Source organism: Macrotis lagotis, chromosome 5 (genome assembly GCF_037893015.1).
Source record: "Macrotis lagotis isolate mMagLag1 chromosome 5, bilby.v1.9.chrom.fasta, whole genome shotgun sequence".
Taxonomy (NCBI): domain Eukaryota; kingdom Metazoa; phylum Chordata; class Mammalia; order Peramelemorphia; family Peramelidae; genus Macrotis; species Macrotis lagotis.
This window is the reverse complement of record NC_133662.1, coordinates 140,453,505-140,471,743: the sequence shown is the minus strand read 5'-3', so window position 1 is coordinate 140,471,743 and position 18,239 is coordinate 140,453,505. Positions and strand designations below refer to the sequence as shown.

At 34.2% G+C, this 18,239-nt stretch overlaps 1 long non-coding RNA gene across 1 annotated transcript in view; it reads left to right on the top strand.

The window, feature by feature from the left end:
- LOC141487962 (uncharacterized) overlaps window positions 1-17,605 on the top strand; it is a 30,997-nt gene extending 13,392 nt beyond the window's left edge. Inside the window, exons 2-3 of the long non-coding RNA XR_012468548.1 lie at window positions 538-691; window positions 10,642-17,605. This is a non-coding gene — a long non-coding RNA (uncharacterized LOC141487962). The remainder of the gene's footprint in view (window positions 1-537; window positions 692-10,641) is intronic.
- The last annotated feature ends 634 nt before the right edge of the window (window positions 17,606-18,239 follow it).

The window sequence follows — 18,239 nt, the reverse complement described above, 5'->3', positions numbered from 1 at the left end:
ACATATTCAACAGTTAATCCTTCTCTCCGCTAACCTCAAGAAATGGGGATTACTTTGGGGTATGAGATAAAAGGGAAAAGAGCACTAGCTACAGAATCAAAGGATTCAAATACTCAGATGCCTGCTGCTTGTGTGACTTGGGGCAATTCACAACTTTCCTGAACCACAGTTTCTTCATCTATGAAATGAAGCTGGTTGGACTGGATGGCCTCTGAAGTTCCTCCTAGTTCTAATTCTATGATCCTATGATATTAAGATGACTGCTCAAATCCCCTCAAATGCTAAAAATATTTTGTGAAGTCACATTAAATCACCTGAGCTTCAGACACCATCACTACATTCTAGAACTATATTGACCTAATGAAGTATCTGTCTTGAAAAATGAAAATTTTGTACTCTTGACTCCTCTCCTAAGCCACAGAAACTTGTCCCTTTATTATCCTCAGCATAACAAGCTGCTTATTTTTCAACAGAAGTTCTATTGTTGACTCAGCACCTCTGAAATGTGCCATTACTCCTGTTATTTCTCTGTAACAGAAGAAACCAGCACCACTGGTATCTCCTAAAATGCTGCAGCCTGGATCTCTGGCAAGAGACTCAGAGCGTGGATACAGAATGGAATATAATGACGTAGTGTCAAGGCATAAACCCTAGACACCAATGTGAAGCTGCCGTTGAGGGCCATGGAAAGGTGAGTTCACCCCCAGAAGTTATAGAGTAACTCCTTATTTAATTATTCTTGCAATTTACATGATAGGTCACATAGATCCAAATACTTCACCACCACCAGGACCACCGCTACCACCTACCTAGCCCCTTCTATCTTCTACTTCTTATCTCCCTCTTCTGGGAAGCATGGACATCCATTTTAAATAACACCTAACATTTAAATAGCTTCAGAGATTGTAAGGTTATTTATATATGTTATCTCAATGTAATCTCACAACCACACTATAAATTAAGTGCTTTTATTAATCTTATTTTACAGAAGAGACTTACCTGGGTAAGTGGTCATGGTGTCAGAATTCTAACTCAGATCTTCCTGACTTCAAATCCGGCATGTTATACCATGCTGCCTTACTTAGGAAAACATGAGATTTCTTCCATTATAGTGAGAAAGCTAGTACAGGTAGTAAGCTTAGTAGGTTCTTCAAATAGCCCTGACCTCCTAGGCAAGACCCAGGAATTTGTTCCCAAGGTGGATGGGAGGTTTGGTTTGGGACAGAAACACCAATATCAGACCACTGAACTGAATGTGACAGGGAGAACAGTAGGGGAGAAAATTGGGCAAGAGAGTATCCCATACAAGACACTCAGTCTCCATAAGCTTCTACCCACCCCTACCTCCTAAAGGACTTACCCTTGCTTCCTTCAAACCCAATTTCACTGGGGAAAAGAGATATTTTCCTGAGAGCATCTAATTTATATGAAGTCACATTTTAGGACCTACATTGGAATGTATGCATGCTCAAGGCAACATATAGGAGGGTCAAGAAGTTTTCAGAAACTTCTTCCTCCAGTTAAACCTAATTTTTTTCAAGATTTGAAAATGAAATACTTTGAAATCCCATTTCTTAACAAACCTCTAATTTCATCAACATTGCTTTTTTTAAATTTCAAATATCTAATATTTCTACCTCATTATGGGTCAAATAGACTTACATGGGTTGGGAAAAGGAACTACCTCAACTTTCTATACATATTTTCAAGAGGCGGGGGGGGGGGGGGGGGGGGGGGGGGGGGCGGAGGCTAGGTGGCATAGTGGATAAGAGCACCTGCCTTGGAGTCAGAAGTACCTGGGTTCAAATCCGGTCTCAGACAATTTAGTAATTGCCTAGCTGTGTGGCCTTGGGCAAGCCACTTAACCCCATTTGCCTTGCAAAAACCTAAAACAAAAAACTAAACAAAAAAAACAAATTTTCAGGGGGGAATATATTCAAACTGTAAATAGTAGCCTTTTAGAAGATAGCCCACATAAAAGGACTTCTTGTATTCCTACCCTTTGATTCTTGATTCAAAGTTTATGTCTTTAAATACTCCTTTTAATTATTTGATAAGTATTTAATAAATTCAGCAATTTAGAACATAGTTTTTATAATAAATGTTGGCTTGATGGTATATAATACCATGTCATGGTATACCTTCATTTTAGCTATTAGTCTATACCTTCATTTAGTTATTAGTATTCTAAATGGGAGCCTTTATCCAATGACTAACAAATAAACTACTGAAAGATGAACTAAACTTTACCAATCTTGAAATCTCTATGAAAACAGAAATCAGAAGTTAGAAAGAAGTCATTGCTAACTTTAATGATGGTTACTAGAGAAGCAAAGAAAGGAATCAGAAAAGTTGGCTTTGTCATACAACCCAAGAAAATAAACAGCATCAAATAAAACATTTGGTCATCTTTCATTGCATTGCATTTGAAAAGGCTTTTTGAAAAGATCAAGAGGTTGCACAGTGGATAGACCACCGGCCCTGGAGTCAGGAGTACCTGAGTTCAAATCTGACCTCAGATAGACTTAATAATTACCTAGCTGTGTGACCTTGGACATGTCACTTAATCCCATTGCCTTGTAAAACTGAAAAAAAAAGAAGAAATAAAGAAAAGATCAACATAAAAGTTATTGTAGCATTGTGGAAGATGGAGAAGTTGAGAAACTATATTAAGAACTTGATAAGACCCTTCAAATGACTAATTTGATGTTGTTGTACAAAGGATTCTCAAAAGTCTTTTCTACAATTTGAAAAGTTTTTTTTTAGGTTTTTGCAAGGCAAATTGGGGTTAAGTGGCTTGCCTAAGGCCACACAGCTAGATAATTATTAAATGTCTGAGACCGGATTAGAACCCAGGTACCTCCTGATTCCAGGGCTGGTACTTTATCCACTGCACCACCTAGCCGACCCATACTTTTCTACAATTTGAAAGCATTGATTGTGCAACACATGGATTTCCTTACAATGCTGCTGAAAAAAAAAAAACATAGCTTGGATTATTTGTCAGCAAGGTTACTTCTCTGCTTCTTACTATGCTGTCCAGATTTGTCACAACTTTCCTTCCAAGAAGCAAGTGTCTTAGTTTCCTGGCTGTAGTCACCATGTGCAGTGATCTTTGATTTCGATCATATAAAATCTGGCACGGCTTCCATTTCTTCTATTTGCCATGAAGTGATGAGATCAGTTTCCAGGATCTTAGTTTTGGGTTTTTTTTTATTAAACTTCAAGTCAGGTTTTACACTCTCCTCTTTTATCTTATCAAGTGATTTCTTAACTCCTCTTCACTTTCTGCCTTCAGAAAGTTAGTTTACTATGTTTCATCAGAGCAATGACATCTCAAGCATATATCAAACTTAATACAATTGATAAACTAATTGTTAACTAATCAATCAAAAAGCATTTTATTAAATGCTTGTTTTGAGTGGACACTGTGCTAGTATCTAAAAATACAAATTCAAAGAATAAAACCCCTAATGCCAAGGAGCTAGCATTTTATTGGGGAAAACAAATACCTATATAAGTAGACATTAAATATATATTAATATAAATGATAAACATAAATTAATATAGATTAGTTAAATATAGGGTAATTAGAAAGAAAAGACACTAGTATTTGCCAATGGAGATGGATCAGGAAAAATTTCTATAGAAGGCTGTGCTTGAGTTGTGTGAAGGGAAGGACTTTATGAAGTAACTGTGAGTAGGGAATACACTGTAGATATGAGAAATGGCCAATGCAAAATCATGGAGAAAGGAAATGAGAAAGATAGGATAAAAATATGGTATATGATTAAAACAATTCCAATCTAATTACTTGAACAGATTTCTGACATAGAAAAAAATGAGAAAGCAATGGGGAAAATGACATTGACAATAATTTCATAAGAAATTTCATCAGTGAATAAAAAAGCTTTTATTAGACACTCATTAATGTTCAACACTATGTTAACCAACATAATACATTTATCATAAGATCAAAACACCTAGAAACCACCTCATAAGAGAAACATTTGATTTTCTTGCCAAAAAAAGATATATGGGAGCCAAGAGAAACATTTGCTTAGAATATTATTCCATCTGAAAAAATGAGAACTATTGTACCCCATCATAAAATAGAGATAAGCAATGGAAGGAAAAATAATTTAAAGAATTCTTGTGAGAACCAAATCCTGCCAAGGGCATTTAAGAATGAAACAGGAAGGAAAATAACTAACAACTAAAAATGAAAAATACCTGCAGAGATTTTTATAACTTCCAGTTTTCATTAACAAGTACAATGGAACCACTACATTTGAATTTGAGGATCACAGTCCTAGGTGATTTGAAAGAGGAAAAAGAAGTAGCTCTGCAGAAAAGAAAGGTAGGAAACACAAAACTAAACCAAGTTGCATGGAGAGGAATTTTGTACTGGGGAAACAATTTTGGGGAATTAAGGGATTAATTTTCAAGGGATGTGAAAGAGAGGGAGCTGCTAAAAGCATGATTTAAAAAATAAACCCTTTCTTATTATCCAAAAAGCAATACCTACTTTCCTAAGTATATAATTTTTATGACAATAATTCACACAGAGAGAAGGGCATTAGATAGCACCAAGCAGGCTTGTTTTTTAAGTTTTGGCAAGGCAATGGGGTTAAGTGGCTTGCCCAAGGCCACACAGCTAGGTAATTATTAAGTGTCTGAGGTTGGATTTGAACTCAGGTACTCCTGACTCCAAGGCCAGTGCTCTATCTACTGCACCACCTAGCTGCCCCCTCAAGCACACTTTTACAAATAATATGCAGTAAACTCCATCCTCACTATTATGCAATTAATAGAACAAAGTAAAGAATTGAAAATCCCACTCAACTTCCTAAACTTCTTGTGTTATTTTTTAAAAGCATTTGATTTAGTAGAGCTAAACAATGTTTTAGAAGCTCTTTCAGCAAGCTCTTTCACACGTATATTTTAGAATATCATATTGTTAGATTTATCTAATTATTCATATCAACAAGTATCCAACAGGAAGGCATGTATTTGTCATAGATGTTTGCCACTGTCATAACAGAGGTCCAGCAAGGAGTCCAACTTGAAGAGAGATTCTCTGTGGATCATTCTCCAGATGCTTCTTCTGTTCATGTACACTGCATCATTGCCAGATCATACAGTCTACTATAGTTAGCAGTAGAGTCTACTTCTTAATCATTGAAAAGAGATTGATCTAAATTCCCACAGAGGAAAAGGTAAATGAACATAGAACTTATTGTTAAAGTCATGACATATAGTTAAATAGACAACTTAGGAATCTCATCAGTAAATATCTGGGAAAGACACTGAGCTGGCTCTAAAATTGGAGAGGAAAAACAGAGTAAATTGCCTTTGGATTGTAAAATTTTATATTTTATCTTTAAGTGATCCCCAACCTTCTCCCTAAAACAAAGACCCATATTTTAAAATACCAAATCCCTTTTGATAATATTATATGACTTTGAATCATAGAATCCTATATCTTCAACAATGGAATAGTACATACTCAGGTTATGAGTGTGAGGTGTGAGCAGAATACAACATATTACAAATGAAGAACTGCATTACAAAATGCATAACATTTATATTAATAAAGGAGGTCTGTCATATTAACAGACCATCAGAGAAATGTTTTACCAGGAGATGGAGGAAGGGGGTAGATGATCAAATTTTGAGAGTGATAGATAGATGATAGACCACAAGCAATATTGGTCAAGAATGCAAGTAAGCCCCCCCCCCCCCCCAGCATGTTGGGTCAACCATTTATAGTGAATTTCTAGGAGAATAAGGATGAATTACCTAGAACAGATAGAAAAGATGAACTACAAACTGAATTGACAGAAGAAATAACTATATTGAAAAGTACATAGATTTTGCCTATATAGCCTCCACATAGATCAATATAGATGCCTTTCCATGGCATAGAATTGATACTGGGTTTTTATGAATAATAGCTAACATTATAAAATACTTTAAAGCTTACAAGGCATATTTACATAAATTATCTTTTTGATTCTCACATAAGTTCCATGAGGTAGTTATTATTATTATTATTTCTATTTGACAGCTAATAAAACTGAAACTTATTAGCTAATCAAATAGTAAGTCTTCCTGAGTCAAATGCAGCATTTGATAGAACCATTGTGTCACCTTATTGCCGAGGCTATATCAAGAGAGTGTAATCTCTAGAAAGACCTAACAAGAAAGACTTTGGAAAGACTTTGAATATAATTGCAGCAGACTATGTTCTATGACCAAAATAAGTCCATAGTGACTTATCAATAGTAGGTTGACTATTAGGCAATAAATCTGTGACTTTAGCAACACATTAACCAAAGGAAAATATATACTAGATCTCAGTAGTATAGTCAATAGAGTACTAAGCCTAGTGTTAGAAAGAACCAAGTTGAAATCTGAATTCAAATACTTATCTGTGTGACCCTGGGCAAATCAACCTCTGCCTTAGTTTCCTTATCTGTATAATGGTGAGAATAGCATCTCCCCTTCAGGGTCGTTCTGAGGATCAAATGAAATAATTCTAAAATGCTTAGCACAATACCTTGTGAGTGCTACAAAAATATCAACTATTATTATACTTGGTCACCTTGCTTTGTTGTGCTAATGGACATGTTTAAAAGATGAACTTGGACATAATTACATCTTAAGAGCCTATGCCTGTTTCAGATGAAGAGAAAAAATTACTGTAAGGAATCAATAAACAATGATTTCAATGGTAAGGTAGACTCAGGAGGATAGTGAAAAATCGAATTGAAAACATGCTTGAAGATCAAGAAATCAAAGAGATTTATAGAATATATATAAATATTTATAGGTATATATACACACATTTATATTATACATTATATATATATATATTTATAGAATATACATAAATATACACAAATATAGAAAAAAGAAATACTGCCTCTATATAATGAATACTCTATTCAAAAAAATAGTCAAAATTTCCTGGATATGATGAGAGTCAAACAACACTAAAAATGAGATTGACCTTACATATCTTGACAACACACAGAAAAAGATTAGATAGCGAAGTGGGAATCATTTCTGAATCATCCATCTGTATGTAGTCAGACCATTCAATTGTAAGTTATAATTAACACCAAATTAAAAGAAAAAATTAAGGATAGGAGATACTGTAACTAATTATAACATTTTCAACTCAATTCACTTAAATAAACTAATAAAACTGAATACTGGGAAATCAAAATCTTGAGACTCTTTGTCACCATTTCCTAAGTAGTTTAAATATTGAAATCAATCACCACTGCAAGGTCAATAGAGCAAAGAAACTCTCAGCCAATATTCCATCTCATTCCCAGGCAGGCACAGCAACCAAGAACGATTCTCTATATCTATAGACATATGTTTATAACTACAGCTATAGCTATCATTTTTTTAAAGTACCTATATGCTATAGTGGATAGAGTACTAAACTTGTAATCAGAAAGACCCGAGTTCAAATCAGGCCTCAGATTTTACTGATTGTGTGTCACAGAACAAGTCACTCAACCACTATCTGCCTCAGTTTCTTCAACTATAAAATGGGTAGAATAATAGTACCTATCTAAATAAGATTGTTATGAGGATTAAAGAAAAAATGTTTGTAAAACACTTAGCACAGTACCTGATGAAATGTTGTGCTGTCTCTTCCTCCTTTCCTTTCTTGGACTCAGTTTCCATATTTATAAAATAGAAAAATAAATATCTTCCTCATAAGATAAGAAAGATCAAGTGAGATGATATAATAACGTGCTTTACAAACTATGAAATACTTTTCATTATTATTTATGGCATCTAGTGCATGTATACATGCAACTTGTAATTATAGCTAAATATGTATCATTTGTGCTTATAAGTATATGAAATAGTGTGGTATGTACATTTAGACCCACATGCGTACATATATTTATATTCACACATAAACATCATGTATATATACATATCTAGCCTATGTATTCCAAATTTCAATTCATCTCCACTAAATAACTGAAATCACAAATGATAAGGACTAGAAATTTTATTTCATTGATATAAGAAATTCCCAGGTGAGGAAACTTCTACTGATGAAAGTTGGCATTTTCACTGAAACTTAAAGTTTCAGTGCTGCCATACTTAGATTCAGACAGATTGTGCATGTTAGAGACATGATTTGAATCCAGATCTTTTTGACTTTGTGATCAACTCTCTATGATAGCTTGAGATGGCTAGAGATGACTGCCTCTTATTTCTGTATTTATAGCTATGTCAGTATATTTATTTGTCATATATAGTACATAAGGATGATAGATTATAAGTAGTATTATCTCATCAAACTTTGAAGAACAGTAGAGAGAAAAATATGTAACAGAACAATATGAGACATAACTAAACTGAGTTAATTTTTTAAAATTTTATTTAAGGCAATGGAGTTAAGTGACTTGCCTAAGATCATATAGCTAGGTAACTACTATGTGTCTGAGACTGAATTTGAACTCAGATCCTCACCTAGCTGCCCCTAAACGAAATTATTCTAAGAGGATAAAACCAGAAGGGAGACTCAACCCTTAAATGGAATAAATCTACCAGTGTTTCCTTATTAGACCATTTTCATCATCTGTGATTTTGAAAATGCTACATTTGGATTCAATACTTTAATATTTGACATGTTGCAAGAGGAGGCAAAAATGGCATTTTAAAGAATGATGTCTAAGGGACCAGACCAAGTATGTTATTTGCTGTTCTTGTTCACTCATTTCTGACTTTATGATCCCATTGGGGTTTTCTTGGAGAAGATACCAGAGTGGTTTGCTACTTCCTTCTCCAATTTATTTTGCAGATTTTTTGAAACTGAAGCAAATAGGATTAACTGACTTGCTCAGGGTCACAAGCTAATCGAAGTCTAAGATCACATTTAAACTCAAAAAGTTGAATTTTCCTGACTCTAGGGGACTTGCATCCACTATACCACCTGGCTGCCACATCTTCTACATGCAGAAAGAAATTTATCTTGGAATTGATGCAGCTTTGAAAAGATTTTTGTGGGACCAATTTACAAGATACCTGTCAAGGAAAAGATAATAAGGGGATAGCTGGTGAGGATCAGAGGTGGTACAGATGATGTTGATGATGATGATGTTTGTTCTTCATTTTCAAAGAAAACCATGACATCAGGGAGGTGAGGCCATGTCAAGCACATGATTGGATTTGAGTGAGGGGGTGCAGTGTTAAGTCCCCAGTCTCACTTTCTCCTCCAGAATCATCTGGGTCCAGTGGTCATATATGAATCAGGACGACTGAAAATGGCCTGGTTGCAAGGACCTAGATTCCAATAGTACAGATAGAATCAAGCCATCAGAGCAACATAGTTCCCTATTGAAGTTAGCACCCTTTAGCTTTCTGGTTTCTGCTCAAACTGTGGAAAGATGATTTAGAAAACGAGTGGAAGCTATAACTAATCAAATTAAAGTATTTCTTATTTACTTATTTTTATTTTTTCCACTGAAAATCAAATTTTTAAAAAAAATTTTCCTTCTAATCCTAATCAGCATAATTAGGACTTTCCTGAACTTTCCATTTTCTGTATACTTAATAAATATTGATTATTCGATGTATAATTATATCCTTGTAATCATCATTGGGTTCCTATCTTTCTACTAAGCATTGCTTTGCCCCTACCTTTAAAGAGCTTTATGTACAGACCACAATATTTCCTTAAATATTGATGTAACTTTATCTCCAAAACAACAACTTTATTAACACCAAATGGACAAATCCCTTTCCCCTTCTTCATCCACACTGATTTTGAGATTGGGACTTTTCACCACATAAAGCATACCAAACATTCTAATGACTACAGGATCTCAATACTGGAAAGACTCCTTACATTTTTGTCCCTACTGATGTCAAAAAATTAAAAAAGCTTTTGCTTATGGTATATGAATGCTTTTGCATTAATAAAATGAATGCATCCAAGATTAAACAAGAACTGATGCTAAGGGGGCAGAACCAAGAGAACATTGTACACATTGACAACATTATGAGTTGACTACCAATGATGGATGCACTTCTGTTCAGCAGTTCAGAGATCTAGGACAACTCTGGGAAATCTGTTATGGAAAACACCATCCACATCCAGAGGAAAACCAAACCAAACCAAACAAAACCACAGAATCTGAATGGATACTATTTTCACTTTTTTAATAATGTCTCATGTTTTTTCTTCCTATCCCATGGTTTTCTTTCTTTACGTTTTGTTCTAATGCCTCATTCACATAATGACTAATATATAAACATGTTAAACACAATTAAACACATACAACTTTTACTAGACTGTTCATACTGAGGGGAGGGAGGTGGAAAGAAAAAGTGTTAGAAAAAATGTGTAATTTATAAACATGCAAAGCAGATGAATGTTGAAAAATATTCATAACATGTAATTGGAAAAATAAAATAAAATTTCAATAGAAAAAATAATTCATGCTAACTAGTTGTTAAATTCTAAGGGATCCCCCCCCCTTTCCTGTGGAAAAGCTGTCAATGGCTTCTAAAGACTCTTGTTGCCTCAGTCTGTGTGCAGCTAGGTCGTAAGTTCTTTGAGAAAAAAACAATATCCTTATGCTTTTTTATCTCAAGCAGCACCTAGAGCATATATTTGTCTTGTGTTGGACCAATGAAAGGAAACATTAACTTCACACGATGTTCTAGAAGCAGAAGGATGGATAACTGAACAATGTAAGTTTTTCTTGTTATTCTGAGATCAGATTGAACTCAGATCCTCACTTAGCTGCCCCTAAACCAAGTTATTCTAAGAGGATAAAACCAGAAGAAAGACAGCAACTCAACCCTAAATGGAATAAATCTACCAGTGTTTCTTGGTGCAATTTAACGAGCAAAGAAGGATGCAGATCGGCTCTTGATTACCATAGTCACAAATGTATGCATTCTTCCTGATGGCATATCCACTGCTGACCATTTAAAATATAACCTACACCACGCAGAGAGTTCCAATGAGCTGGAAGAAGCTAGTGTTCTCATTTGGGACACACTATAAAATACTGGAGGCAAATTATCCAAAATCAAAAATCAGAAACTCAACACATTTCCTGCCTAATGCTGAAAGTTTTGATCACAGATTATACTTCATTAAATGTATGTCTTTAATAAATTCAGTTGTTAATTCTAAAACAAACACGTTATTTTTATCTGGGATTTTTAAAGTGATAAAGTAATCAGGAAACAAGATAACAAGTATACATTAAAATCCAATTATTATTTAATCATTAATGCAAAATTCAAGTTTTTCAGTCTTCTCAGGGTGTATTTTATCTATGGGGTAACAGTGACACATAGTGGTAGTTTGTCCACATAACAATAGAAAAGGAAAGCTTCCTGATATCGAAAATCAACCCAAATCACTTCATGAGTTCTTCAACAATCAATTAATTTCAAGTTTGTAAGGGATTTTAGGAGTTGTTTAGTTCAACCTATACTTAAATAGGAACTACCCTACAATATCTCCTATAAGTGGTAATCTGATCTCTACAAAAGACCTTTAGGGTAAGTGAATCCACTACTCTCCAAGGCAGCCCTTTCCATTTTGGTCAGCTTTTAAGCAACTTACATTTATTGGTTCCAGTTCTGACCTCTGAACTGAGGAGATTCTAATGCCTTTTCCATATAATAGTCCTTCAAATATTTGCAGATAATAGTCTTCTCTTCCCTATGTTATACCTCTCAGTTCCCTTCAAGTGAATTACAGATCACATATGTGAAATTAGGACCCTAGGATCTCCTATGACTTACATTATTTTTTTTAAAAAAATCAACCTTTGGGTAAACTAGGTACTGCTAACATGAAAAAGAATATTGTCCCTGGATAGAACAATAGAAATTACTTACTCAATGGAGTACTGGTTCTGAAAAAATTACAATCACAATTCAGGTCATTGTGACCTATTAGTCATCAATCTCTTGATGCTGTATTTCCCTCTTCTACCATTGTAACTTTGTAATTGCTCTGTTTTATTCTTTGTCTTTTGAACCCAGCTGTAAGATTATAAATTAACTCAACTTGTTGGCAAAATAACAATAGCAAAATGACTAGGATACCAGAGTGTTTTTTCAATGGTCTAATTCTACTCCTGTCTTATCTATTTAATTTTTACAATTCATTGGATAAGCCAGAAAAATGCAGAGTATTTTAAAAAGGAAATGGTAGGATCTATGAAGGTTTGTCTAGATAAATAGAAGAGTGATAGTGTCTCAACAGTTACAGGAAGGTTTAAAGAAAAGGTAAATTTAAGGCAAACAAAATTTCTCTTTGGGATGTGTTGATCAGTGTGGTGATTTTTTTGTTGTGGTTGTTGTTTTCATTTGCTTCAAAAGATAACAAAGTAGGGAGGGAATTAATGGGAAATGAAACTGATGTAAAAAAATTGTCTTATTAAAAGAGTATTCTGGTCAACCTTACTTCTATTGACTTCCAATAAAGAATGACTAATTTAGTATTAACAAAGAAATAAATCCTATAACCAAATGATCTGTTTGCTTTAGTTTCTCATCTGCAAAATGAACTGAAAGAAAAATTGGCAAACTATCCCCTTATTTTTGTCAAGAAAACCCCAAATGGGATCGTGAAGAATCAAATGCTACTGAAACAACTGAATAGTGAAGTAACAGGGTGTTGCACTTGGAGAAGATTAGGAAAGGATAGAATAGCTTTCTTCGAGTATTTGAAGGGAACAGAAGAATTAGACTTATTCTATTAACCCCAACCCCCATCCCATTGGACAGAACAAGTTTTGTTAGCATATAATTAATAATAGGTTCTGATTATTCTTTTTATTGTATGTGGGAAGGGGAATTGAAATTCCTCTTGTTCTTGCTTCAGTCAAAGGTCACTTAAGGCTTGAACTTCATTTTGACCTCAGAGACACCTTGGAAGAGAAAACTGTATCATTTTATTGTGAAGAAAACTTTATTGTTAAGAAAAAGGTTAAGTAGCTTGCCAAGGATCACACAACTAGAAAATGCATGAGGCCAATTTCAATCTTCTTGATTTAGGACCCAGGATTCTATCCATTGTATTATCTAGCTGCCTACCTAGCCTTCTTCATGAATTGCCTATTGGATTATGTCCCATTGGCATTTCAAAAACTCAACACATCCCAAATAGGAATTAAGCTTGCCTTAAATTTACCTTTTCTTTAATCCTTCCTATATCTGTTGAGACACTATCACCCTTCTGTTTATCCAGGTTAACCTTTCGTAGATCCTACCATTTCCTTTTTAATATTTCAATGACTAACATTCAATTCAGATGGTCATCATCTCTAGGCTGAATAACTACAAAAGCCTTCTATTTGGGAATCTTGGTTTCAATTATCACCCATCTTCAATCATCACAATCTACACCGTTATAAAAATTATCTTCTTAAAACATGTCTAACCATACCACTCCCCATTTAAGAATGTTTAGGGATCCCCTGTTGCCTCTAGGATCAAATACTAACTCCAAATTCACTTTTAAAGTCTTTTACTATCTCCAGTCTACTTTACAGATTGAATTCACATGAGTGTCTTCACATAGTCTCTATTAGTTAATCCACTTGTTATTTCTGAATTCAGTTATTTCATGAATACTCATGTCTGATATGTTTTTTCCTCCTTTCTTCCCTGCCTTCTTTCAGGGTTCAGTTTTATATGCCAATCCTGAAGAGAAATTTTTCCTACCAGTTTTTCTACTGCTTCCTACCTTGTCATCATGTACATAAATAAATCATGCTTTTCTGTTTTCATATATGGACTCAAGTTGAACCTAAGTTCTTTAAATACCGGGATGGCATTTCAGTTTTGTCTTTGTATTTCCAGGCTTTTCAATTTTGTCTTTGCATTTCCAGTGCCTTCTACATAAAAATCTTTATTTTTTTCCAATTACAGACAAAGATAGTTTTCAACATTCATTCTGTTGCAAACTTTTGAGTTCTACATTTTCTTACCAATATCTCTTCCTTTCCTCCTCCCCAAGACAGCAGACAATCTGATATAGGTTGTACATGCACAAACATTTTTAACATATTTCCATATCAGCATATTATGAAAAAAAAAGGGGGACAAATAAAGACAGATCTAAACAATTGGAAAAATGTCAATTGTTAATTGTGAGATCAAGTTAATATAATAACAATGGTAATTCTACCCAGATTAAATTATTTGTGTAATGACATGCTGACCAAATAGCTTTTATTATTTAATGAACTAGAAAAATAGTAATACAATTTATTTTGCAGCAAGGTCAAGAAAATCAAAGCAACTGATAAAAAAATGTACAGAAAGGTGGTCTAGTTCTACTGGATCTAAAACTATACCATACAAGGTAGTCATAAAAATTATCACTAGTATGGATCAGTGGATCCAGATAGATACAAAAGAAACAGTAGTAAATGACTGTAGTAAACGATTGTTTGACAAATCCAAAGACTCCAGTTTCTGAGATAAGAAGTCACTATTTAACAAAAATTGTTGGAAAAACTGGAAAATAGTATGGGAAAAACTAGGCATAGACTCACATCTCACACTCTATAACAAAATAAAGTCAAAACAGGTACAGGATTTAGACATAAAGGGCAATACCATAAACCAATTAACAGAACAAGAAATACTGTATCTGTCAGATCTATAGAATGGTGAGAAATTTATGACCAAACAAGAATTATGGCAAATTATAAAAAATGCAAAATGGATGATTTTGACTGTATAAATTAAAAAAAGGTTTTGTATTAATAAAAACTAATGTAGTCAAGATTAAAAGGAAAAAAGAAAGCTGGGAAACAATTTTCACAGCTAGGGGTTCTGATAAAGGTCTCATTTCTAAAATATATAGAGAATTCAATTAAATTTATAAAGTTACAAATCATTCCTCAATTGAGAAGCAGGCAGTTTTCAAATGAAATTAAAGCTATATATAACCATATGAAAAAGTGCTCTGGGGCAGCTAGGTGGTGCAGTGGATAGAGCACCAGCCCTGTAGTCAGGAGTCCCTGAGTTCAAATTCCATCTCAAACATTTACTAATTACCTAGCTGCGTGGCCTTGGGCAAGCCATTTAACTCTATTGCCTTTCCCCACCACCACCACCACCAAATAAACAAACCTAAAAAAAAGAAAAGAAAAGAAAGTGTTCCAAATCATTACTGATTAGAGAAATGCAAATTAAAACCATTATGATGTTGTACCTCATACCTATCAGATTGACCAAGTTGACTAAAAGGGAAAACAGTCATTGTTGGAGATGTTGTGGGAGAACTGGGATATTAATGCAATGTTGGTAGAGTTGTGAACCAACCATTGTGGAGAGCAACATGGAATTATGCCCAAAGAATAATAAAACTGCTCCTACCCTTTGATCCAGCAATACCAATACTTGGCCTATAGCCAGAAGAAATCATAAAAAAGGGGAAATATTCATTGAAGCTCTTTTTTAGTGGCAAAGAAATGGAAATTGAGGGGTTGTCTGAACAAGTTATGGTATGTGAATGTTATGGACTACTATTATTCTATAAGAAACTATGAATGTTCCAACTCCAGAGAAGCATGGGAAGACTTATAGGAATTGATGCTGATCAAAGGGAGCAGAATCAATAGAACACTGTACACCTTAATAACAACATTGTGAATTGATCAGTTTTGATGGATACAGCTCCTCTCTGCAATTCAGAGAGCTAGGACAACCCTGAGAGATCTGTTATGGACAACGCCATCCACATCCAGATGAAGAATAAATAACAAAACAAAACAAAATAAAAAAGGAACTACAGAATCTGAATGAACACTATACTCACTTTTTAAAATTTTCTCCTGTTTTTCCTTCCTATCCCATGGTTTCTTTATTTTCCCTCATTTCTAATTCCTCATATAGAAAATGACTAATATGTAAACATTTAAATACAAATGTACATGTACAGTGTTCACTAGATTATTCACCACTGAAGGGGGGGGAAGGGTGTAACAAAAATATGCCTGTAGATGAATGTGAAAATTTTTCATAATATGTAATTGGAAAAATAAAATCAAAGTCAATAAAACTAAAAAAAAGAAAGGGGGGAAAAAGATCATGAGAGAGAAAGAAACAACATAAAAGAAGTTTTAAAAAAGGAAAATATTGTACTTTGGTCCATATTTTTCTCGGGTGTTGGATGGCATTTCCCATAATCACTTCACTCAGCTCAGTTCATGCAACTCTTTCCAGGTTTTTCCAGAGTCTGTCCACTATAGAACAATAGTACTCTATCACATTCATATACCAAAACTTGTTCAGTCATTCCTCAACTGATGACCAAAAAGAGCTGTTTTAGATATTTTTGTACATCTGTCTTTTCTCCTTTTGTTATGATTCCTTTGGAATACTATCTAGTAGTGGTATTCATTGGATCAAAGAGCATGCATGATTTATTCTCTTTTGGGTGTAGTTCAAAGTTACTCTCTAGAATAATTGGCTCAGTTCACAATTCTACCAATTATGTCCCAGTTTTCCCATATCCTCTCCAATATTGATCACTTTTCTTTTTTTTATCATTTTAGCCAATGTGAGATGGTACCTCAGAGTTACTTTAATTTACATTTCTCTGATCACAAAAGATTTGGAGCATTTTTTTCACATGCCTATAGATAGCTTTAGTTTCTTCATTTGAAAATTGCTTTTCATATCCTTTGTCATTTATCAATTAGAGAATGACATCCTTGATATAAATATTGCTGTGTGAACTTGGGCAAGTCACTTAACCCTGATTGCCTTGCATCCATGCCTGATTCATATCTGGCCACTGGACCCAGATGACTCTGGAGGAGAAAGTGAGGCAGGTGACTTAGCACAGTACCCCTCTTCAAATACAATTCATGTGCATGTTGGTGGTTTTTAGATAGAAGACAAACAACAAATATAAATTATATATTTATAAATTTGACTCAGTTTTCTATAGATGTTAGAATTAAGTACTTTATAAGAAATACCAGCTATGAAAATTGTTTCCCAGCTTTCCACATTCTTTCTAATCATGGTTGCATTGGTTTTATTTGTGCAAAATTTCTTTCCCTTCAACCTATCTTTCCTCTGTTTGTACTTTTCTTTCTCTTTTTCCCTTATCTCTTCTCACCAGTGTTTGGCTTTTGGCTGTTGCTTGTCTCACATAGTCTTTTCCCCTGCTTTTCCTACTTCCCGATAGGGTGGGATAAATTTCCAAACCCAATTGGAAATGTATATCATTCCCTATTTGAGAGCAAGATTTACTCAGTGCTTATACTTTTCCTGCTTTCCCCTTTCAAAAATAAGTAGGTCCTTTGTGCCTCTTCATGGGGGTCTAATGCCTCTATCTTTGTCTCCCAATATAATTAATTTTTCATATCTTAATTGTTTTATACCTTTCTTGTAATCATGCCCTATGTTAAACCATACTCCTTTCATCTGTGCTGGTAGAAGCACAGTTCTAGAGAGTCATAAATATCACATAAATAGATTCTTTTGGGGCAGCTAGGTGGCATAGTGGATAAAGCATGGGTCCTGGAGTCAGGAGGATCTGAGTTCAAATTCAACCTCAAACGCTTAATAATTACTTAGCTGTGTGACCTTGGGCAAGTCACTTGATCTCATTGCCTTAAATAAATAATTTTTTAAAAAAAGAATCTATTGTTTAAAATTTTTTTTTATTTTTATTTAAGGCAATGAGTTTAAGCGACTTGCCCAAGGTCACACAGTTAAGGCAATTATTAAGCGTCTGAAGCTGGACTTGAACTCAGGTCCTCTTGATTCCAGAATTGATTCTTAACAAATAAAAGCTTGATGGTGATTGTAATTATGCTAACAACAACAAAAATTGATTGAAATGTCCATAACCTTTGACCCAGAGAAGTCAGACAGAAAGGATGATAGCATTTTCACCAAGCTAATGTGTAGCATATTTCACCTTTTTTATGGTTGCAAAGAATTGGGAACAAAGTAGGTGCCTGTCAAATGGGAATATATGGAGTAGATAAACTGAAATAAATTAATATAAAAGAATATTATTGTTATGTAAACAATGATGAATATGAAGAATTCAGAGAAACATAGGAAAACTTCTTTGTGCCAATGCAAAATAAACAGAATCAGGTAAAAATATGCACAATCGCTGTAATCATGTAAATGGAAAAAAAAACAAAAAAGGAAACTGAATATTGTATAGATAAATAGTTCAACCCTGG